The sequence below is a fragment of the Dermacentor variabilis genome, chromosome 9 (assembly GCF_050947875.1).
Source record: "Dermacentor variabilis isolate Ectoservices chromosome 9, ASM5094787v1, whole genome shotgun sequence".
NCBI lineage: Eukaryota > Metazoa > Arthropoda > Arachnida > Ixodida > Ixodidae > Dermacentor > Dermacentor variabilis.
This window is the reverse complement of record NC_134576.1, coordinates 24,392,698-24,417,031: the sequence shown is the minus strand read 5'-3', so window position 1 is coordinate 24,417,031 and position 24,334 is coordinate 24,392,698. Positions and strand designations below refer to the sequence as shown.

The window sequence follows — 24,334 nt, the reverse complement described above, 5'->3', positions numbered from 1 at the left end:
AGCGGGCGTCCCAGTTTGCAACGCCGCCGAGAAGGCGAGCAAAGTGGTTTGCGAACGTGTCTATGCGGCTTGTCCCAGACGCAACCGTTTGACCTTGAGCCGCCAGTAACCGCTGCCTCAGCACGAAGCAACGAAAGGGCGTCACACGGTAGCAAAGGGTGCAACAAAAACCGAGGAGCACCATTCAAAATGAAAGCCTTAATTGCCACCCAAGGCTGGTACCTGACCCGAATGTGACAAAGGCGCCGGCATGTCTACGTCACGACGACGACCACACAAAGCTCACAGGCATACGCAGTTTACAAGTCATTGACCCAACGCTCTGCAAAACATTTCAGCATGCCAGTATGTACACCACACAGCTCATGGTAAAGGGACATTAAAGGAAAATATTAAGTCGCGCCAGATCGATAGATTATTTGCCTGGAAGTCTGTCATTGTTTTCTGTGTGCCCGTATGCCACTTGGTTGTGTGGAAAATGCCGCCAAATTTCTCCCTACTGCTCCTCAATTTTAACCGCCCCCGCCAAAATGGACGAGTTGACGTACTCTTCACGTGAACTCCCTGTATTGCACACTCCCTCAATAAGCCAGTATTGACGTCAAAGGAGGGATACCATAGCCTACAACAGGTGGCGCCACTCCAATATTCCATTTGCGTGGTTTTATCGCTTACAAAAGCTCTGTTCTCACTACGAACGACGAACTCGATATTAGGAAAGCCTAATCTTTCAATCTAGCTCGACCGAATTTATTCTTTAATTGTCTCTTATGGCAGAGAAAAATATTGCGACAATTTATGAGCATGCACTTCATGCAAACTAAGGAATGGAAAAGACCAGTCTAAACTTAACCCTTCTTGCTTCGAACACGTTCCTGAGTTTCTCTATTCAACGCAGCCTGCACGTCCAAGCAAGCTGGTCGCACGACAACGATGGGCCTCATTCAGCTAATTTCAGCTATCGTATACTGTTTTCACATCAGTTACTAAAAAAACCACAACACAACGCTCCATGGCTGTGTACAACGCACCCACGGGTCAAATTTGTTTTCCATTCACGCTGGCGACCCCTAGTTCAAGCATTACCACGAGCGAGTGAAGCATTTCGCCTTTCGCGAAGCGCCGTAATGGAAGCCGGCGGCTGTAGTTGCGCCAGCGTTGAGCTGTCCGTGGAGCTACCCATTCGAAGCGCGCATACGAAACAGTGGAATGCCGACATAGATTGTCACAGTATAGATGTTTAAGCGCCGCTGAAATTTGCGTCAAATATTCCAGAGGAGAAGCAGCAACGGGAATCATCGCATGACGAGTCAGGAGTCTGCCCCCGCCGCGCACGTCCCACGCATTTCCTCAAGTTGCGTGCACCCCGTGTGCCACGGTACGGTGCCAACTCTTCCTGTAGTGCCAAGCAACAAACCAGAACGGCTTGACGTTGCGCTCGACGTCTGCGTGTCTCGTCGCGTGCGCTGTCGCATTACTGCGGCACCGAACTGTGAGAAACCCTCGTTAACTTTCCTTGTTGTCCTTTCCCTCGACCAGCTGACCCGTGGGACCACCAGTCGATGATATATAACAAACGAAACGCGGCGCTTTCCCCTCTAAGCAAGTACAATTTGACTAAATTATGAATAAGCAAATAACCCATATCTATATCAAGTATGATAATTAAATTCCAACTGCCCACGTAATACCGCTTTACTAGGGGCCTTTGGGATATTCGAGAAAAAATAAATAAGAAAACTTTGCACCGTGAAAAGGTTTCAGTGTCAGTAAGATTATATACGAAGCACCCTGCGTGCGTAATTTCACATTCGAAATACAAGTCAATGCGTCACAAAATGATCGCTATAGTAAATGTTCATAATGCCGAAACTCAAAAGAAAGGAAAAAAAATTCCGGAAGGTCAAATCTCACGATGATTGTCGACGTAAAGGCTAATTGCATTAACGCTCGTGTTAGCAGCGCTCGTGTTTCGCCTCTATTCTTTGTCCGTGTTTTTAATGCGCCCTGCAAGTAATAATAATGCAGGTTTACCGACTCCCCCAGCTAGCTACCGTACTGCAATAGCATACGCGGTACGCCGCGTTATAAAATTCCTCATTTCTGTGTAGCCGACTCGAACTTGAATTTTCTGTTATCGTGATCTTCATTTCTCGGTAGCTGAACGCCTCTTGCTCAACGCACGCTCTGGTCCCATCCTGTTCGCTTCGCTTCCTTCTCTACACTGGGCTGCCTTTAATGCCTACTTTTTGCCTTCTCTGTAGCTGACTCCGATTTCCCGCCGCCGACTTCTTCGATTCTTCCTTCCTGTTCTGCTTGTCGATTTGGGTACCGGCCTGGTGGCGCATACTCATTGTCGAGGATTCACCAAGAGTGGTAACACACATTCACATACCCTGTTCCACGTGCGCAATGGCTTCACATGACAATTTGGACACATATTGAGTGGCCCAAGTTGCTGTGAAAGATGTTAGATATTGTCGAACATACCAAAAAAGTGCTTTAGGTTCCCAAGGAAAGCTCATCGCATTGAAAACTCCGCCATTAATTACCTTTCCGCGGAAGTGACGCCCGACCCAGAAAGTTGAGGACCAACGGAGCTTCTCGACATTACGTCGGAGATTAGGTGGCGCTCGCGACGTGCTGGGATTTACGTCATATCCGCTAGCCACCACATGCACGCGTCGCCTGTTGAGGTGCTATTTACGGGCTGTTGGTAAGAAAAATTAAACAATTAACACCCAGGCAGATTTGCCAAGACTGCCCAAATAATATATTATTTACCTATTTACAAAGTGTGGACACTTTGTAAAGAAGGCTTGTGCTGATTGTGGTTCTGATGTATGATGGTTTATGCTGATGCGTCACGCTCTGTGTAAAGCAGCAGCTAGTGATGTGTTTAATTTGATGGTTTCGTGAAATTGTATGACTATATTGTGTTTAGTTTAATGGTTTTGTCAAAGCGTGTGACAATGTAAATAAAATGTTTGCGCTTTTGCTGCTGTCTTTCGTAGTATGGAGGAGAAGGAGCCCCTCAAGCGATGTTTGAATGGCTTTTCCCTTAGCTTTCCAGCACATCTATTTCAATCAATCAATCAATCAATCAATCAATCAATCAATCAATCAATCAATCAATCAATCAATCAATCAATCAATCAATCAATCAATCAATCAATCAACTTACAAAGCTTATTTATAACCCATATAGCCAATCCGAAATCTCGTTGTAGCTGGCCTTTAACAACTTGTCTGCCGTCGTCCTCATCTGTCTACTTTTGTTCCGCCTTCGACGCTGACCACCCTCACCTGACCACCTCGAAAGAGCTTCGCTGCTCAGCCGTATGATCGAATATGGCATCCACGTGACCATGACGGCCTTCAGACGTCCGTGCGCGCCTTAAAACGAGCCACAACCTTGCGCGAACCTTCGCGCGCGTTCGTGAAGTATAGTACCAATGATGCACTGAAACAATGTGATACCGGCGCCGTATACGAGGCCACTCAGGCGATTAAGCAGAAGTCTACAGACACGAATTACACAAACTAACTTTCTCGTCATTGCGCCAAGATGCTCGCACGCAACGCTTCTTTCCCATCACGCGCTGTGATTTCTTGAGAGACAAGCCCTTTCACAAGTGCAACGGTACATAAGCTGGTCCCCGCCAACCGCCGTCAGCACACAAATATCACGTGCTCAGTCTTCAGGGACATCGACGTTGTCAGTCATCGTGGCTGATGGCCCTCTTCATTCATAAGACGCAGCTGTCAGCAAATCGGCGAAGGCTCAGTGGTCAGCGTCTTTGTCACAACACGCGCTGACTGCGAAGCGCGAGCAAGGAGGCAGACAATTCGAACTCTGCCACCGCGGCACAGATGTCAGTCAGCTCCAGCGTCCTCTATACCGGGCTGCAACCCACGCTGTGACAGCAGTGTCAGCGGCCTCAGAGAATTTCTGGCCGCTAATTTGCCTACACAATTTGCCTACGATAAAAAACACACTATATTTTCTTAATTCACTTATACATCGTCTAGTCTTAGATCTGACCAAACAAAAGAAACGAGCATAATGTCCTGCGAACTTGGGGCACTATAATATAAAGATTTTCCAAACTTTTGGATTTGTGGAATCAACCCCCCCACGATTGGCCAAAAAATTTCCGGGCCGCCCCAACTTCAGCTGTCTGTCGCTCGACGTCACAAAAACCGCGATAGCTCCCTATCTGATATGACGTCTACACAGTGATTATGCAAGATAAGACCAAACAATAGAAAAATGATTATTTCTGGTTCGACGCTTTTTTGCCATTAGCCCTCTACCATTGGTCAAAGGTTTTGGAGCTGTGCCCACTTCGCCTGTCTTTCAAGCGACGTCACAAAGCCGCGAAAACTGACCACGTCAAAATGGCGTGTAGGCGTTAAATATGCATTATTATGCCAAAGAAAACTTAATTTTCTTTTCGGGATAGCCGGAGACTGCCCCCCGTTCCGAAAGGAATAGATGATGGCTGCCCGGCGATCGCACAGTCACTGGCTACTCTCACATCCCGGAGTGCATGTATTTTTGGCATATAATAAAGCTCTTTGCATGCCAGTAAAACGTTATCGAGCCCTTTCGGCACTTATACGATTTCGCTATGCCAACTCTTCTATGCTGGGGACCTGTTTTAGCGGCATTGTTAACCTTCCGTCACACGCCACCGCGATTTTCGAGCCGCCGCCGCAAGCTAAGTAAATGGAAGCGGACCAATCGCAGACGCCGGCACCACCCTCTTCATCCGGTTATCTATACTTCACTGCACTGGCTCGGCTCCATCGAAACCTTCTTCTTCTACTCGAGCGTGCTTCTGGCCTTTTGACAGCAAATTAGATAAGAAAAACCGCTCAATGTAGGTAATGTTATTCGTTTTTGAAGTAAACAAAAGTGAACTCCTATAAACGAGGAGGGCGTTTGATTGGGCTGTTCAGACAACGCTTTGGGTCAACGCCCCGATGCTAGACTAGCATCACCGGTTTCGAAAATTTGACGTCAGGAGATCGGAATAAAAACCGATTGAAATAGTTTTACGTTGTAGGGTCCTTGATTCACAAAACATTTGTACGTTCTGGCAGAAAAATTAGAAGACCATGATTAGGCGCAGAGTAATACCTGCGCCTAATCATGGTCTTCTAATTATATTGGCCAACTGCTGCGCCCGACCAATATAATATTTTTGCCCGCTAGCTTTAGCGGGATATTCCAGAAGATAAAAGCGGAAGCCTTCCAAGAACTCTAAAGGTATAAAATATTGACGTGACCACTTTACAATATGTTTTTGTATTTATTATTCCTATTTAAATATAGGTAATACAGGTCATTAAGTTAACGGGCAGGAAGGCATTCCATTATGTTTTCACTGCGAACCTTCGCCAATCCCTGATATACGTACGTACGTTCATATATGCGGGAATTATTAGCTATTTATTATATATCTCTCTAAAGCATATCTTTTGATGTCAAGCTCTTACTGATGCCAAAAATGGGGGCAACCGCCTTCATCAAGCTGATCAATGCAGTAGCCTTCATGCGGCTGCTACCTCCTTGTAATCAAGAAAAAATAAAGTTTAATTGAATCCCCGCTCGTGGGTACGTACCATATTTTGGAGGCGACAACAACAACGACATCAAGAACAAGAATTGAAACGGTCCATGCTCAGCATTTCGGAAAGATTAAGATGATAAACATTACATGACTGTAATTGAAAATGACGAGGACAGTGAGGAGGGAGGGGCATGTCCGCATTGAATTTCTAAGTCTCGAAGGTAGTCTCCAGCCTGCGAAAACGTTAAGCGTGGCCCTCGTGACCTACCTTGCAGTTGTGCGGCTGCAGGGTCAATCTTAAAGCCCAGAATATCACGCTGCGACAATGGTTAACTGCCGCAGCGTTTGAGAGAACCGGCCAGAGTTTCCCACGTACATCGCACGGATGGACGGCAAGTGGCGAAGGTCTGTTCGGGTCTTTCGGAACCCGGCCGTATGCGAGCTATTCCGGCGCTCAGGTAACACGAACGACGGACACCTGCCGTGATGGCTGAGTGGCTAGGGCGTTGCGCTGCTAAGCCCAAGACGGCGGTACCAAATCTCGGTCACGGCGGCCGCATTTTAGTGGGGGCGAAATGCAGGAATGCCCGTGTACCATGGGTACACGGACGCGCGTTAAAGAAACTCAGGTGGTCAGTATTATACCGGAGTCCACCACTACGGTGTGCCTCATTGTCACATCGTGGTACAGGCACGCACAATCTCAAAATTTAAAAATGAAAGACGCTGGAAAGTGGTGGTACTACAAACTGCCTGTTAAATAAGGGCAAATCAGAAAGTCTTTGTCCCTATTTTTATGAGCCGAACTAAGGTACATACATTACAAATACACGTACTATTCTAGGTACTTTACACTATATTCCACTTAGCCCCTTCATAGGTTCAGACATTTGTCACATCGCAGTACCAAATTTGATAAATGTTCTCGTCAGTCAGCGAGGCACGGAGCCTCCCAACGCTCATGTCATGCAAGCATTCACGTCCCTTTTGCGAACTCACAACACCACCACCTCACACTTCTCAAAGGGAGACACATTTCCCCATGCGTGGGCTCCGTTTCCCTGTGGATCTTGATGGGCGTTCGTCCCTTGCTTTATAGAACACGAATCGTTATACGTTCCTCCTATGCCGTAGTCGTGTGAACAGCCGTGGACGTATATACGCCGTGGAGGCGATGGACACACGCCAAACTGATAGCTATTCTAAAGGTCGGGCAGGTCGAAGAAAGGTCTATCACTGGGAATGGATGTGTCGACTTCGCATTTACAGCCGTAACTTGGCGAAAAAACTAGGGGCAACGTCTTTCTTATTCGCCCTCGTCTATGTCTCTTGAGGCCTGAATAACAGTTAAGGAGCTTGATCAGCGATAACAAGTTTATTGAGTTAGATTGCTACTGGGCTAAGAATGACATCCGAGACTGGCTCTCAAGTTAGTCTTTCGTTGGCTGCGTAGATGGCGCTGGCTTTTAGCGCACATACGTAACACGATGCAAAGAACCCGCACGGCTGCGCCTGACGTTTGGAAGAATGCGGAAATTCCCGTAGAGGTCGATTTCACGCAAGTGTCGGCGGCGGTGTCTGGTTGAGGGCACTGATGCACCGTAAACTATGGCATGACTGAAGGAGGCTGTGAGTTAGTATTCGGTCAGGAATACGTGATACGCAACTCGGTGTCTTTGCAAGAAGCCCTTCTTGTCAACACACACACACACACGCACGCACACACACACACACACACACACACACACACACACACACACACACGCACGCGCACACACACACACACACACACACACACACACACACACACACACACACACACACACACACACACACACACACACACACACACACACACACACACACACACAGCGCTGCAGTTACCCTTTGTAAACATACTTCGTAAATAGTCTCCAGTCTTAATCCTTCGTTCGCGTGACAACACATATATCAGGAAGTTATAATATTTGGGGTTTTACGTGCCAAAACCACTTTCTGATTATGAGGCACGCCGTAGTGGAGGACTCCGGAAATTTTGACCACCTGGAGTTCTTTAACGTGCACCTAAATCTAAGCACACGGTTGTTTTCGCATTTCGCCCCCATCGAAATGCGGCCGCCGTGGCCGGGATTCGATCCCGCGACCTCGTGCTCAGCAGCCCAACACCATAGCCACTGAGCAACCACGGCGGGTCTCAGGAAGTTCGCTGCCAGACAAGTCGCAGCAACTATTGGGACATAATTCTTTCGCGCGGCCTGGCTCTGTCAGGCTAAGAATATGCATTTCTCAATGCGAGGGGTACTCCACTCAAGATACATTCCAGGGTTCGCAAACGCTGATTTTGTAAGAGAACACGGTCCATGTAGTAATTGACTGTAAACACTGTAAATTGACTGTAAATTGATCTGCACAATACTGAGAATACAAAACCAAAGACAATAAGAAATTGCTCGGTCGGTATGAATTGGGGAAGTGCACCTGTCAACTCACTTTATTTGATGCTTAAAGAAAACATCTATAAATCTTTAATAATTCCTTCATTAATATCAGCGCGTTATGAATCGCACATCCCATGTCAATTTTCCTCCCAATAATTATAATTATCGATACTATCATCTTTATCGTGCTTTATGCCCATGGCATGGCGAAGGCCCCTCTCTCCCAGCGTCCGTTCTCCACTACTTCTGCATTGTGCCAGCGGGCTTCCTCACATGACGGCTCATTCCCTTGCATTAACACACCATCTAATCATCTGCAGTCTTGTACTGCGTTTCCCTTTCCTTGGCCCCCCTTTTGTTGCTCCAATAGGCCATGGCTTGTCCGCTGTACGCGTTGTGCGGCCTGGTTTGCTCCAACTTCAATACAAAACACGCGACTGCCCCCGAGAACGTATACCGACGACAAGAGTGCGACCCTCGCTTGGCATTTTCATTGCAACCTTCTCAAATATAAAAAAAGCCGGTTTTCAAGTGGCACGCCGAAGTGAAGGAAACAAGACAAACAATAAAGGCTAAAGCTATTGTTAAAGGGAATAGTATTTAATTTATGCCCTACCATTCACGGGACTAATTAACAGGAAGCTTTAGCTCGGGTAAACTGAGATGCCTCCTATTCAAAAATGCGTAAAACACAGAAATGCTTTTATGAGGAAACGTCTTCGAGGAAACAAATGAAATTTGTTGCATTTAAGAGAGAAAGTATAAATTGTAGTGCCTGTACAAGCAAAATTTCGATTTAGGCTTGTATTTTCTCACAAGAATTTTGAAAAATTGATAGATTAGGAATTGGAATCTGCGGCTCAAAAACTTGTACTTCCGCAACAAAAATAGGTATTGCAGTTCTGTAAACTTCAACCATTAAAATATCTAAGATGGACAAATTTGGTATATTAATTTATACCTTAAGCGAATTTATTAGTATGCTTACGAGCGTTTTGTAAAAGTCCTACTCACATATTAGTAGTGTGCTTGAAAGTCGTGTAAAATTCATCAATTTTGTGTGCTTTAGATGTACTATTAGTTGTAGTTTATAGAAGTGCGATATCGTTTTTTGATTCCTGAGTGATATAGTCCTAAACTTGATAGTTTTGTCCTCCAAAATTTTGCTATGTTCAACAACTTTTAGTTAAACATTTGCTGCCGAACCCATCTCACGATGAATGTCGACAGTAATACGTTTAGTATTGAGCCAATACAGCGACACAACGTAATGCCACCGTCGAAACGAGTCATTCATGAGGCGTGAGCTGCAGCGGGGTTCCCTTTTCGCACTTGGATGGATGGATGGATGTTATGAGCGTCCCCTTTGAAACGGGGCGGTGGCTTGCGCCACCAAGCTCACTTACCTAAGACACTCGGCGCCATCTAGCGGCGCCGTGGCGTGGCCAAGCTTGCGCGTGGCCTCCGAAATGCACGGCACGCCGGTGCGCGCGAACGCTGAGAATTGTTCCCGCGCCTGCTGCAAACTCGACGGCACATAGTCACCTAAGTTGGCGAGAGGTTCACTGAAGAGCGGCACGTATTCAATGCATTGATGGCCCAGTTCGCTAAAGCGTTGGCGCGAAAAGCATTTATTGAAAAACGGCACATACCGAGTGCATTTGTCGCTCAGCCTGATAATGCGTCGGGTTGCTGTCCTTGGGAAAGCGTTGTGACGTGAGTTCGATTCTGCCCAACATCGGCGAAGTTTAAGGGATCTTTTTCGTCATTATGGAGTGGCACATTCCCAGTAGCCCATACTCAGTTACCCAAGTTGGCGTCAAAGATGTTCGTTGAAGAGCGGCACACACCTACTGGCAAATTCCCACTTACCCAAGGTGGCATCAAAGAGGTTCATAGGAGACCAGCACAGACCGAGTGGCGCGTACCCTGTGCTCCAGGCCGGCGTCAAACAGTTTCTTCGAACAGCGGTACCTACCCAGTCGCGCATCCACGGTGACCCACTTCGAAGTGAAAGAGGTTCGTTGAAGAGCGGCACGTATGTACACAGTGCCACACGCTCAGTCAGCCGTGGTTGGCTTCGAACCCTGCTACCTCAGAACAGCAGTCCAATGAGCTACCCGTTCCGAACGGCTCGGTGACTCAGGTAGGCGGAAAAGCGGTCAGATACGTACATAGATAGTTGCATAGCCCCCCGAAAGTGCGTGGAGTACCGTAAAAATGCTAACTCATTGAAATTGGCGGCCTAAATCAAGATTTCGCTTGACTCCGTCACTAGAATTTCACCTTTTCTTTTAAATGCAACAATCCCTATTAAATTTGACGCTGTAGTTGCCGAGAAAAGTTATTTCTCCATTCTCACGTATTGAGAAATGCCCCCCTGATGTAAAGCTTCCTCTTAACACAAAAGGCACCTGATAATTTCTTTCGCTTCAGTTATTATCTTTATTTGGTTGTTTCATTCTGGACAACCAGTAGCTTTTGTTCGTTCTTTTAACTAGCGCCATGGACAGCAAATACTCCCGGGCCATATGACAATTCGGCGACGTCCTAAGGAAGTTTTGGTGTAGACTTCGATTTACAAGAAACGCGGTATCGTGCTGCTCAGAATTGGGTTCGCGTCGCCGGTGTGAATGCGACGCGTAAAAGTGGAGGCCTGACCTTATAGACAGTTTCCGATGTCAAAGAAATCTCCGTAAAGTACCAAGACGTGACCAATATCTACGTGCGCGGGTGGGGAGTCTAAAGATATCCCCTTTACAAAACCGGGACTCGGCAGTATGATAGATATCGGATTATCCGAATGGCGCTGAACGGAAGGCCATCGATTGCTAACGCCAAAACACCGCATTCATGCAACGACGCCACAAGGGCACGGGTAATAACGTTTGGTGGCACACATGCCAAATTTCAATACCCTGCCGCGGAGGCTAAGTGGCTATGGCGTTATGCTCCTGAGCGTGAGGTCTCAGGAGCGAAATGCAAGAACGCTCGCGTACTTGGATTTAAGTGCCCTACGTAGTCAAAATTATTCTGGAGTCCGCCACCACGGCGCGCATGATATTCAGATGGGCTTTTTTTTTCACGTAATAACGTAGAATTCATTTTTTTTCTTACGTTCAGAAGAGGTAGACAAGTTTGATTCCGGCGTATGGTGACATATGTGTGCGGGAGGACGGCAGAGGGCGCAAAAATCACGCCGAAGAGCGGGGATACGACGTCATCGTCATATCGTGCAGTAGCACATGACGTTAAACGTATTAGTATGGCAGCTTGACACGGAGTATGTCGAAACTCAGCCGAACATACACCGCTTGGAGCATCGAACAGGGCGCGGGAGTCGAAAAGCAGTTCCAGTTGAACAACGGCCCTCACCCAATTCATGTGTTGCGCAATCCATGTGCAGAGTAGGTTCGAGGGAAAAGCGACGTCGAGGATTACTCTTTGACTACTACACCGCACGAGCATCGTAAAGAAAACAGTTTTCTAGTGGCCGACAATAAATGTACAAGGAAAATGCATGTTATAACGATGGCAAAATGCTGCTATCAGTGATTCGTACTGAGTATCCGGAGTAAGAACATTGCGAAGCTCTGTACGAAGAGCAGAGCTCATTATTGATGTCTGCGCTCCAGTATACGTGAGAGCCCTTAACAATAACATAATCGATTTGATCGTCCAGAAGGTTTCGGCGCGTCAAGAGAGGATGGTTAGGCTAAGTCATCAACGAAGCGTCGACTCCCGAAGCTGTACAAGCAAACGGAGTCGTTGGGGCCCTTCTGATCATTAAGTGACACATTTAAGCACTCCCCGTAAAGCGTCTAATTTATTATAAAGTTTTAAAAATATGCATCGCTACCGGTCTCAGTGGTGCCGATCTTCTGAGTTTTCAGCTTCGCTGTCACTATCCACGCGCCAGGGCAGCTTATTGCGAAAACGTGTCGGGAGGGCCTTTCCGGTCATCATCTGCGTATCGCGTGCGCATGACGTCAGTCGGGCGAGCTAACCGAAATGCTACCCACGCTGCTTTATCGATAATTTTTCCAATTTTATGGTGAACAAGTGTTGTTCGTAATAGTTGGAATGCTGGTTAATTCGTTTCTATAAAAGGAAGGATAACAGAAAGAGAATACACAACGACACTTAATCACTGCAGTCAAGCATTTCCGGCATACAGCAAGCGCCATCTGCTTGTTTTACAACGTGATCCGTGTTGACGCGAGCTGCGCATTCATTGTTACTCGCGAGGTTTCTTTTTGCCAGGAATATGTAGTCGCCATTGATGTGGACGCAACTCAAGCGATTGGCGACGAGCCAAGTTGCGCCATCGTGTCCTTCTGCAAGGCAACAGGCGATCAGAGTGGCTGAAGTGCATCGGGCTGTCGGTATCTGATCGACGCCAAGACATACGCTTTTGCGGCCGTCACTTCACGCCGGAGGATTACTGCCACAATAGGGGAGTCATGGCGCGACCGATAATCCGGCAAATGCCGGCGGACTGGGCGTTTTCCCGGATGGGTAGAGGCGCAAGCGTGAGCGGCCTGCAGCGCGCGGCCACCTGGAGGCGCAGAGCTCAACTAGACTAACAACCTGGTGAGCAACATGGCAACAAAGAACGTCAAGCGGCAAGTCGGAAAGGCTGAGATAGTCTCATGGGTGGCGGCAATGGAAAAGAAACCTGCTACGAGTAACTACTTAAGAGGAAAAAATGAAATCAGGAAAGAATTAATTTCTGATAACTCAAAGGGAAGCTCATTACTTTGCGAAGCGAGATTAGGATGCCTTATAACACGCACTTAGAAGCGAGATATAAGAAGGAAGCAGAATCATCTGCTTGCTGCGACAAAGCTAAGGAAACGATTGAACATATGTCTTATTAGAATTTGATGATATCTGCCCAGCGATCGATTTAGGCACCTATGACCTCCTTGAAGTCCTTGGTTTCAGCGAAAGCAGATAGAAGTAAACATGTCCGCAATAGAGATTAGTAAGAGTCGATTGGAAGATTGGTAGAAGAGTAGGGAAACAAGCAACGGAGGCGTACAAAAACAAAGTTCATAATAGGGGTACAGAAAGTTTTGTTATGGGACTTCATCGTGTTTCTTTCCTTTTCTTTGTTTGTTCTTTAACATAGGTAGGACATTAGGCAATATAATAACAAGATTTTGGCGGCGCAACCCACCTCTCCGTTTCAATGGGGCCACTCATACCGTCCGTCCGTCCGTCCGTCCGTCCGTCCGTCCGTCCGTCCGTCCGCCATCCATCCATCCATCCATCCATCCATCCATCCATCCATCCATCCACCCATCTGTCCGTCCGTCCGTCCGTCCGTCCGTCCGTCCGTCCATCCATCCAAACAGAGCTAATGCAAGCCTAACCGAGTGTATTCTACTTTGCGGCTGGTGTAAGTTTTCGGCAGGAGTGTAATCGTGAACACGTGCTTTTAAATGCTTAAAATGTTTTACAGTTTAAACAATATTACCTCTGCGTTTGGTTGGTCGAGCTCTGCGGTGCCAGGTAGTCTACACAGTGCAGGCCGCTCACGTTTCCACCTCCACCGGTCCGTCAAAACGGCAAACTCGCCTGCGTTTCTCGAAATGCCGGACACGCTCGGCGCTGTAACCTAACGCTCGCCGCGCACGCTGCTTGAATATCTCTCACTGGGGATCGACGGCGAGGCGGCCAACGAAGAGATCGGAGAGGCTCCGCGCGCTGGCACCAAGACAACAGATGACACGACGTCAGATCATGACGCAGAGCCAGTGAAGGCGAAGCTCCGAGCAGGAGCCCCGATCGCTCGGCGAACGAGTTGAGCAGGAAAAACATGGCTTGCAAACGGCCGTAGCTCTCTTAATACAAGACGTTTCACTTAAATTGTGCCGCGAATGTTTTGCTGCAGCTGTACCCTACGGGTCTACAAGGTTTGTCCAATCCGTTTCAGGTGCCGTTTAATTTTCCGGAGCGTAGTGACCAAGGCGTGTACGGATCGGAGACCGGTGCGCTTGCGGTGATCGACGCTTCCGCGCCATGTGCGATTATGCAATTTCTCGAGCTTTGGTAACTGTTCGCGCTCTTTGTAGTTGTCTCAATGAATTCATAATGCACTTTCGGTCGTCTAAGTACACTTAAAATAAGTGTCGAAGTTATTTATATAGCTTTTCAAAGAAGGTATAAAGTACTGTAAACTCGTAACACCATCAAAAAGAGCAGTCTCAACGCCAGTGGTATCCATGAGGGTATATGGAGTTGACAGTGGACCGGAAGCGTAAGGTGCTATCGCGCCCATTATGAGGTACAAGGCGCGACTACAAGGCGCCACGCGCTTTTGTGGCGTTGTAGCTCATACTAGTCGCTATTAGCAGGTACTGCACCGCATATGACTGGAAAATGGGAAAGGTCGTTTCCGTCTTCATGCCTGATGACAAGAACTTATTAAATTACCGACTAATCTCTCTTAATTAACCAGCGTGCCTTGCAAGCCTCATGGAACCTGTCATTTACTCTCATCTCATGAACTTTTTCGATTCTAATAATTTCTTTCATTTCACCAAGCATGGGCTTCACAGGAATTTCTCTTGCGAAACAAAGCTGACTAGCTGCATCCACGATGTTCGTGTTAATCTTAACCTTGATGTCTAGACATATGCCATTTTTTTTTAGTTTACCAAGGTTTTTTACAAGGTATCCCACCAATGCGTAGTGATAAGGTTATCTTGTGTAAAGTTGCACCTTAATGTACTAGCTTGGATCAACGAGTACCTGTATAATCGCTCCGAATCAGTGTTTTTTATTTAACCATTTGTCTATACCTATTTCAGCATCTTCGGGTGCTCTCGACCCCTTCTTATAGTTAATTTTTGCAATGACCTGCCTCTGTTTGTATCTTCTAATATTCGCATGTTCTCTGACGACTGTGTAGTTTAACTCATCAGACCAGGTTGTGCTTAACCAAGACCTCTACCGCATCCAAAATTGGAGCGATGACTAGCCATAATGACTTTGAAGCTTAAAAAAGCTAAAATTATGCACTTCAATTTCCACTGTAAGACATTCTGCTTCACTTACAACATTGATAACACACAACTTCGATTGGTATCTACTTAAAGATACCTTGTGGTTACCTTATCTCATGCTCTGCTGTGGAACGTACGCGTGACCAACGTCTTCTCAGCAGCTAACAAAACATTGCGTTTCCTTGAAAGTCATCTGCGCTACGTACCACATGTAAAACTTCTGCTCATAGTTCATAAGTCCGATCAAAACTAGAATACGCGTCCCCCATCCGGAGACCCCCTGAGGTTGGTTTCACTAACGATCTTGAATCAGTTGAAAACCGTGCCGCAAGGTTCATTCATTCTTCATATTCCTACGTCAGCGTTTCTGCATTAGAAACGCAAGGTGACCGATCTCCTCTGTCCTTCTGCCGCCATGTTGCCACCACCTCCATGTTCCACAAGTTTTTCCATTATACACTTAACCACCAGCCTTACATCCCACTCTGCGGCTTACATATCTCATCGCGCTAACCATGCATACAGGTTCATCGTCCACGAGCCCGCTATAAAATATTCACCGTGATTTTTTTTCAGAGCAGACAGAAACTGGAACGACCTTTTTCACAACATCGCTCTTCTCACCTGCCCTTCGACCTTCACAGAAAATGCAACTAGTCGTTGTTCACGATAAAGTTACGTAAGGATACTTTTTTTTACATATTTCTGTAATGCAATGCAATTCCTCACTTCCCCCGATAGGTGTTTAAAGAAATAACATGAAACGAAAAGAAATAAGATAATGAGATTATGATCCCACGCAATGGCTCTTCGAAGGTGCCAGTTGGTCTCAGTCAATGTTTGTCGTTGGGACTGTAGTTTATACAGCAACTCATATATTAAGAACGAAAAGAGACAGCAGTGCGTCTCCTTTTTTTTTTATTTCTCTCTGTCCGCTGTATTGCACGCGCTGCTCGAGCCAAAGCAGGCGCCACGCCAGTGCACGACAGCGAGGCTGGCGCAAGGCGTGAGCGCGTAAGCGGCAGCGAAGGCGTCAAAGCGCCGAGCAGCCGCGGGGGCAAGGCGCGCAGTCGCCGCAGCCGCGCGCATCGCCGGGCGATCGCCCGCGCTGCCGCGTCCCACACGCGCGATCCAGATTGCGCACGGTGACGCGTGGGTTCGCCGCCGACCGTGGCGGGGGAAGGGGGGGGGGGGGGGGCGCCCGTTTCTGTGTCAGGAGGCATCGGCTCGCGGCAAGGGCGCCGTGGGCGGAGGATGCAAGATTCGCTGCGGCGTCGACGCCGGCTCCAGACGGCGCGGTCGAAATGGAGAGCGCTGGCAAGAAGCGGCAGCTGGCGATAGTAACTATTCTGGCAGGTTTCCTTAGGCTGTCATTAAGGGTAGACATTAGCTGTATCAAAGGTAAGCACAATTTACAGCACTGTATCAAAGGTAAGAACAATTTACAGCGCACTTTACATGTTGAGACGTTACGACGCGACTCTAGGGTGTTATGACGTAAAACTATTCCATTCAGATTTTATTTCACTCTCGTGATGTCGCATTTGCGTAACCGACGACGTAAGCCTGGGCGCTGAGCCGCAACGTTCTTTCAACAGCCCGACCAAATGCTCACCTCGTTTACAGGTGATGACCTTTGTTCAGTTACAAAACGAATGAAATTGCCTACCGTGAAAGATTTTTCTTATTTAATTGGCTGACGAGAAGCGAGGAGTGCGCAGAATTGGAGAGGGTTTCGGTATGACTGGGGTAGTACAGTGAAAGTAGACAACAGCGTGAGCGAAGTGCTGCCGGCGTATCCTATTGGTCCGCTTCCCCTTGCTTAGCTGGCGCTACTTTGTGTATGATGACGGCGGCGTGCAGCTGGGCTGCCAAAACGGATCCTTAGTGAAAATGCGTTGGCAGAGTTATGTACACATCGTGATGGGGCTCGACAACGTTATAATGTCACGGAAATTTTTATTATACGCGAAGAAATCTATTCTCGCCAGCAGTTCCGAGTAGCCAGCGCGATCTGCAGGCAGCCGTAGTCTGTTCGTTTCTGAATGGGGCAGCCTCAGGATATAAAAAAAAATGTTACTTTTGTTCGGCTTATTAGTGTATCTTTAGCGCATGCAAGCACCTCACTTTGAAGTGGTGAGTTTTCGCGGTTTTGTAACGTCGCGTCAGAGACAGCCCAAGCGAACCGTTTCGAAAAATTTTCACCAATAGCCGAGGGCAAAGGGCAACGAAGATGTAGAATTGGGGTGAAAAATACTTGCTTGTGTGTTCATCCACATCGTGCATAATTATTCTGTGCACGTAATTTTGAGATGGGGATATTGGAATAGCTTTATGCTGTAGCGGCACTAGAATAATTAGGGCAAAAAATCAGGGGCCCAGTTCACAAAGCCTTTTGTTTGTAAGTGACCTTAGCCATAAGCCTGCTACCTGCGCTAATATTATGTCTGATATCAGGATCAACTAGCATCTGTTCTTACGAATGCCTTTAGCCTATGACCATTTTTGTATGTGAATACCCGCCGAGGTCTTTAACATAATATGTACACTTTACTAAAAATTGCGCTCTGCAACATGAATATGCTCTGCGACCCGTCTGCTTCTTTATGAATTATGTTCTGTGGAAGCGCTCGCGCACACAGAACTAGTATCGCCACACACACACACACACACACACACACACACACACACACACACACACACACACACACACACACACACACACACACACACACACACACACACACACACACACACACACACACACACACACACACACACACACACACACACACGCACACACACGCACACACACACAAAGAGGCTTACTCAGTTCTTCGCGCTCAATGTCACTGGACAATCAGAGCCAAACAGCAAAAACGAGGCAAATGTAATATAAACACATGAGAAGTGGCGGCTGAACACAGCCGATTTCCGATTTGCATTACGCTCATAGCAAGCGTGGCCGGCTGAAAAGGTTAATTATCCGAGTAGCTCACTTCATGCTCAGCTAACCTCTTGCGAAGCGTATGCCCGTGTGCCTTGGCGTCCGTGCGGCACCGTTAAGTATGAAGGCCGGTTGGTGGGTGCAACTCTAATCGCTAGTTTTTGACTTGTTCTGTTGGGAAGGCTTGATCCTTCCATTTGCGAAAGTGGTATAATTATTGAGACGGTTCAGGGGACACGTTCAAAACTGTTGTTTGCTTGTCTTAACATTCGTTATTTGACATTGTGGGGATGCGCGACTCACGCGCATCCCCAGATATCTTGTTTTCCCCCATCTCCTGCAATCCCGCTTTGCCGCGTGACGCCCGCGGCGGTCGATGTGGTTGAAGCGCAGCGTGAGAGATGGCGCGAGTGTTGCGCTGCTACCGGCGGGGTTACTTGGGTGCGGGAGCGGAAGGCGCTCTCTCTTTGGGTTCGGGAAGCAAGCGGGACGGACGTGCCGTGCTGCGCGTGCGCCGACCCATGCTTCTGCGAGACCGTCTCGCGTTGCCGCCTTGGAATGCGCCACCGTTGGCGTGACCGTACACGCGAACGACCAGGCGTTGGGATCCAGCATGGGGCGAACATATTCGCTCGCTATGCGGTCGCGGTAAGTCGGACTTCTAGATTTGTCGCGCGCCCATCGTCATGTTTTGTGGATAGCAACTTGGCTAGCAGGCATTGATCTATGAAAGGTGCAATAAAGGCCCTTGTGATTGTTTGCACTACTGTGTTGTCGTTCCTTTGTCCCAAGAGTACGGGTGAAGAAGCCCACATCTAACCCTACAACATTTTAACCAAACTGTATCGCGTAGTGGCTTTCCACGCAGGACGTGATCATTTCGCGATGTTAAAGTGTGGCAACGGCCGGCATTGTGGTCGCAAACACACCGGCACGCGCACCTTGGAACGGTGAAAGTTAACGACGTCCGTAACCATTTCACGCATACAGCTAAATGCCAGCGCTGGTATTTCAGCTTTATTTTTCCGAAAATGGAGACTCAGTGGTCGTGCACGGCTAATGAACCAAGAGCTATAGGCAGATTTGAGGTTTGAGCATCTTCGCTAGGCATAACTAAAGTTTCATGTTAAGCGTAATGATTACAAACGTAATCACACCGGGTATGGTAATTAATAGCAAAACACACTTCAGTCAATGTGCAAGCTCATCCACCAGACAATGTTAACACGACAACACGAGCCTCGTGCCTCCTCTGACACGTGTCGGGATCCGCTCGTCTGCGACGAGATGCATTTTGGTGCAGCTGCACGTGAACCGCGTGAGCAGCTTTTTACGTTTATCGCCTGAAGGATCGTTGTGTCCGCTAGCGCTGTTGCGCCGACCTCAAAAGTATTCTGCGGTGTGTTTTTAGAATGCATCCGCTGCTTACACATAATGTACTCAATGCCACGAAGCTCTTGCTTCTGTTGTCGCTTGTTCGTTGTACGTAAACGCGGTCCGCATTCACAAAAGGTACTACGAGGTAGCACCGGCGTATCTTTGCCCCGTAGCAATCTCAGAGGCCACGTTAAGACGCAGGCTTCACGTATCACGCGATCTTGCGAGCAGGCATTCAATCCCCCAATGAAGTCTCGTACGTTTCTACAAAAACTGGAAGAGAGGAGACCCGCGCCCTGGCACGTTGTAGGGTCGAAACATCACGTTGCTACTTGACTAAAAAATCAAGCCCTTCGGTTCTCCTGTTCTCGCGCTGTCGCCCTGTGGGCATTTTATGTTCGCGCACGCATGTTCCCGCATCCTTGAGAGAGCGTCGGCTGGCGCAGTCACCGACCACGTCTGCTCAGCGTGATTAAGCCGCAGGCGTCACGCTCAACGTGCGCCAAGCAGCAAAGAAGCGCACACACCGCGCGAACTGGCAGAGTCGCACGTTAGGCGGCCGCTTTGATTCAGCGAGACTTTCGACACGCCCGGCTTTGGTCTTTCTACACGCAAAGAAAACAAAAAAAGGATGTTGAAAGCGTCTTTTGACACTGTTTGCAAAGTCCATCTGATGCAACGCAATATCCCGCGCCAGCGCAACAGCGTCAGAGCAAGAGCAACAGACAGCTTGTGTCAGTGCCCGCGGAAAGAGATTTTCGCCACCTCATCGGCTTTCATAGCGCGTTCATTACGCTTTGCAGTCGCCGTTGTTTACCTTTCCGCTAAATGGGGTCAGCAGCCTTTGGGCTTTCCACACGTGACAATCATTCGTTACTGGTTTGTTTGATGGCGTCGTATGTATGAAGGCGCACTCAAGTCGCAATGGCCACGCCGGTTTATTTCGGATTGTCTTTTGCGATATGTGTTCTAAATATTCTTACAGTAATGGGAAGGCCTATTTAAGCAACCGGAGTACAAACAGAGGGAATGGAACGATGAATTAATATTATTAATTGATTTGGAAACACATGTACACTTGACAGGAAAGGCAAAGCGAGGAGCAGGCTGGCAACTACCACCGGGAGGGGCACAACGCCTGCCTACTCTTCAGAAAGGAGGAGACAGAAACATTGAAATGAAAGGTAGGGACAAAGGGAGAAAAAAGGAAAGAAGGAGCAAGATGACAAATCTCAAAGAATAAAGCAGAACACACGCAGTACCGGGCCGCGATGTTTCCAAATGCTAATACCGTTCGCCGCTTTACACGTAGTTGAGTGGTCAAGCAACGCTCCGCCTGGGAGCACGCGAAAAGCGCCGAAAGGCATTAGCATCGGGAAAAAGGCATCGCTACAACATCGCGGCCCAGGTCACATACAGTTGGGCCGGTCATTGCAGGTCACGTTACTAAAGAATTTTAAAATAGAAGGAATGCTGTCTGAAGTTTTGTCATTCGGAAAACAGATATTACCGTTCGCAAATACCCACGCATGCGCATTGTGTACCTATGTTGGATGACTGCAATCAGCATGCATCTGTCTGGGCGCCTGCGTCATGTATAGTCTCAGAACGAAAGCAACACCTATTGGTGTCAGTGCGCGTACAACAGTTCCGCTCTTTCTTTCGCAGAATAATTCTCGAAGGTAGCAGGGGAATGACTTTGGTTACGAGAGGTCTCTGTTCCAGGCTTGCGCAGGTTACTCGGCTCAATGCTTGTTTTCTTCGCTTTGCAGGGAGGTCTGTGCTGCGTATTCTCACTCACCGCAGGAGCATAGGTGTTAGCCACGTGCATTCGCAGTAGACATGCTTCGGTGTATCGAAAGTGGCTGGCGAACAAGGAAAGCCTCGGCCTGGAGCCTACGGATCGATAAAATCACTCATCGTTAAGGCCCTGACGAATAGAAGTCCTTTTCTCGAGACGTAGACTGAGGCTTCCCTACTTCGCTTGCTGTTGACCGAACCCCTTTGACACGTTTGTTTTGTCGCGTTGTTTTGTTTTGGAACACTCACACTGATGGGTGTGAGCGCTGGAAGCACATAGATCAAACAAATGCTCTATGCAGACCGAGAAAAATCTAGCGCTTACAGTATGATGCGGATCTGCGTGTAAACTTCAGGCTAAGCACTTTTACAAGGCTAAGCGTTGTCACGGATTTACGTGAGAGAACATGAACAATCATGCACCTTACAGACTTTCCAATAAAACGCAAAAGTGAAATAGAAATAAAGTTTTAACATTTGTTATCTATATTTGCTAACCTTGAAGTTTTCCCATCATATACAGAAAATAAATGCGGAGCATATCCCTCGTACGACACAGCAGCCGGAAACGTGAAATGCATCCGAAAGAGAAAAAGACAGAAAAGCAAAAAAAAAAAGCAGGAAAGCCGTGACACCCACAGCGAAGAACAAGAGCGCGAAGCGGAGCCTTGCATATGAGCCTCGCATCCTCCTTTTACGCTGTGCCGGGCAATGCGAGTACGGCACGCTGCGCAGTGCACGCACGGCACACGTATCGAGGCGCAGCCTCGCCCGCTGCACCTACGTACAGGCAAGCCTCGCCCAGACACGATGGCATCACAAACTCGACCGTCTCCGTTCCGATGGCGGAAGTGTGCGTACGCGCGCGCCTCGGGAATCGAAGGTCATCGTTTGCGGAATCGCAGGTATGCGCTCGGAACGCAGCTGCGTGACTTGTGTCGCTTTTGTCGCCCCTGCCGCCGAATTGAACGACGCCGAGTGCGTTCAAAGACGTTGTCATTAGCAAGATGCCGACTTTGGAAAATACCGGGTATTTTAGTGGTACAGGTACTGGAGAAAACGTTCTTTCCGTTAGCAACAGCCTCTACGGAAGAATGCGAACGTGGCTGGCTCTTCCTAGGAGCGTAATTACAGTAACACACGAACCAGCGCTAGCAACCACTCAATGATATAGAATGCGCCACGTATACCGCTGATGTATTGTGTTGCGCGTGTATTCTCTGTACTGTACAAACAGAGTGCGCATATAAAGAGCGTGCTACTTAAATAGTTGAAATGCGCGGGCTAAGCTTATATTGAAGGCAAGGGCATATAAAAAAATAAAGATAAGATAAATGAAGAGTCATAACAACATTGCGGCTGGGCTTTATAGTGATGGAATGCAAAATTACAGACATCTCTTAATAAGGCCAGCCGTGGTCTCTTGCGAAACTGATAAAAAAAAAAATGTCGTCGCGTCTCCATAGCCAACACGAAGTGAACGAGACAACGGTCGAATAAAGTGACCGAAGTCGCTGTTTCGAAACAGAGCGTCCGTGCGCGCAGAAACGTGTGGACGAGCGCTTCGCTCCGCGAGAATCGTCCGCCCTCGCGAAGGGCGCTCCCCTGCTTTTATGGCCTTAGGTTAATGACGTCATTCAGGTACGGCCGGTGCTGTTGGCAAGAACTTTAGCGAAGATTGTGAAAGTTGCACATAATCAACACTAAACTGTCAAATTAAACAAAGAAGAAATAAGAAGAAAAGCAATTAAAGAACGCACTGGTGCCTGTAGTGAAACTCCAGCTTATATTAGAAAAGCGTATGTGGTTGCTGTGTCGTTCAATGATATTTGCTCCGCCACTATGCATGTAAATTGCAAAAGGTGCGTAAACTGAGCCTGTTGACACATATAGATGTGAATTCTTCAGAACAGCACGAACAAACGGCACAAAACAAGACTCCGCTCGTGCTTTCCAGTGTTATCCTGTTTTTTCGCGCTGTCTCCAAGTATTCAAGTAATACGAGTATCATTTATCGTTAATATTTTTTTTCACATTCATGGGGACACGCATACTATTATTTGGGCAGGTTTTCTGCGCAGAAGATGTTTCTCAACTGCACTCCCTCTGAAGGTTGCGATTAACGGAAACAGAGAAACAGTAGTGTATCCCCCAAGCACAAGTTAGGAAAAACGCGAACACACAGTTATTCTGCATATCGCCCACTACTAAAGTAGCTTCCCACACTCACGAGGCTCATGTGGCCATAACTGTGTCAGTTGAGGGCTTATGCAAGTACCCAAATAAGCGTTACGAAGAGTAAAGAAAGAAAAAAAAAAGGAAAAAATCGATGACATGTAGGACACGCGCGCGGTAGCGTCGCTATCATTGCTGACCGTGGGAAGAAAACTGAATTGGTCCCCTTTCAACGCCACGAGGACGCTAAACAAGTCGCTGGGAAAGCGAGCCAAATGTCTGTCGCAGGCCCATTGAATCGCTCGCTAATTGTAGTGATTTTTTTTGTAAATATCACCGAGGAAGGTAGTCGTCGGACGTCTGCCAGATGACACGAGCGCCGATCAGGGGACCGCGACAATACTCACGTTTATCTGTCGAGTCGAGTGGCGCCCAATGGTATCCAAACGCCGGTCCGGCTTGGGTCACACAGGCACACGTATCCCTGGGGAATCCGCACGACGCCGATGCGCCGGTCACCGCACCCAAACGGCCGAAACGCGCACAGCTGGCCGCTGGCCACTTATCCTCCTACCGCGCGGCGCCGAGGACGACGTTTCGGCTCGATCGCTCGTTCTTCTGCGACCTCCGCTGCTGCTTTCGAAGCGGTCGTCTGCGGCTACGGCGGCGGGCGGCGCCCACTGCGAACGCCTACGGGCAGGTCGCGAGCGCAGCGGGCGAGAGTGGCGGGCGGGCTGCAGCGCTGCGGTCGCCATCTGCTCCGGCCGCTGTCACGTGGCCAGCGCCGCCGCGCAAGGACGCCGTCGTCAGCTGGCTGCGGGGAAGGAAGTAGGAGGGCATCGGGAGGAAAGAAAGGATAAAAACAGGGCCCGGTGTTCTACTCTCGACGCTAGCAGTAGTGCAGAGACCGCGGCAGATACGCCGAGCATAGAACTCAGCGCATTGTATTGGTCGAACGCGCAGATGTGGGCTGCGTCACTTCATATTCGGCGCTATAGGCCAGGC

The 24,334-nt window shown here is 48.1% G+C and overlaps 1 protein-coding gene across 1 annotated transcript in view; it reads right to left on the bottom strand.

Moving 5' to 3' along the window:
• LOC142592555 (uncharacterized) overlaps window positions 1-24,007 on the bottom strand; it is a 415,001-nt gene extending 390,994 nt beyond the window's left edge. The window contains exon 1 of the mRNA XM_075704064.1: window positions 23,737-24,007. The gene's annotated coding sequence lies outside the window, so the exon portion shown is untranslated. The remainder of the gene's footprint in view (window positions 1-23,736) is intronic.
• Between the last annotated feature and the right edge of the window lie 327 nt (window positions 24,008-24,334).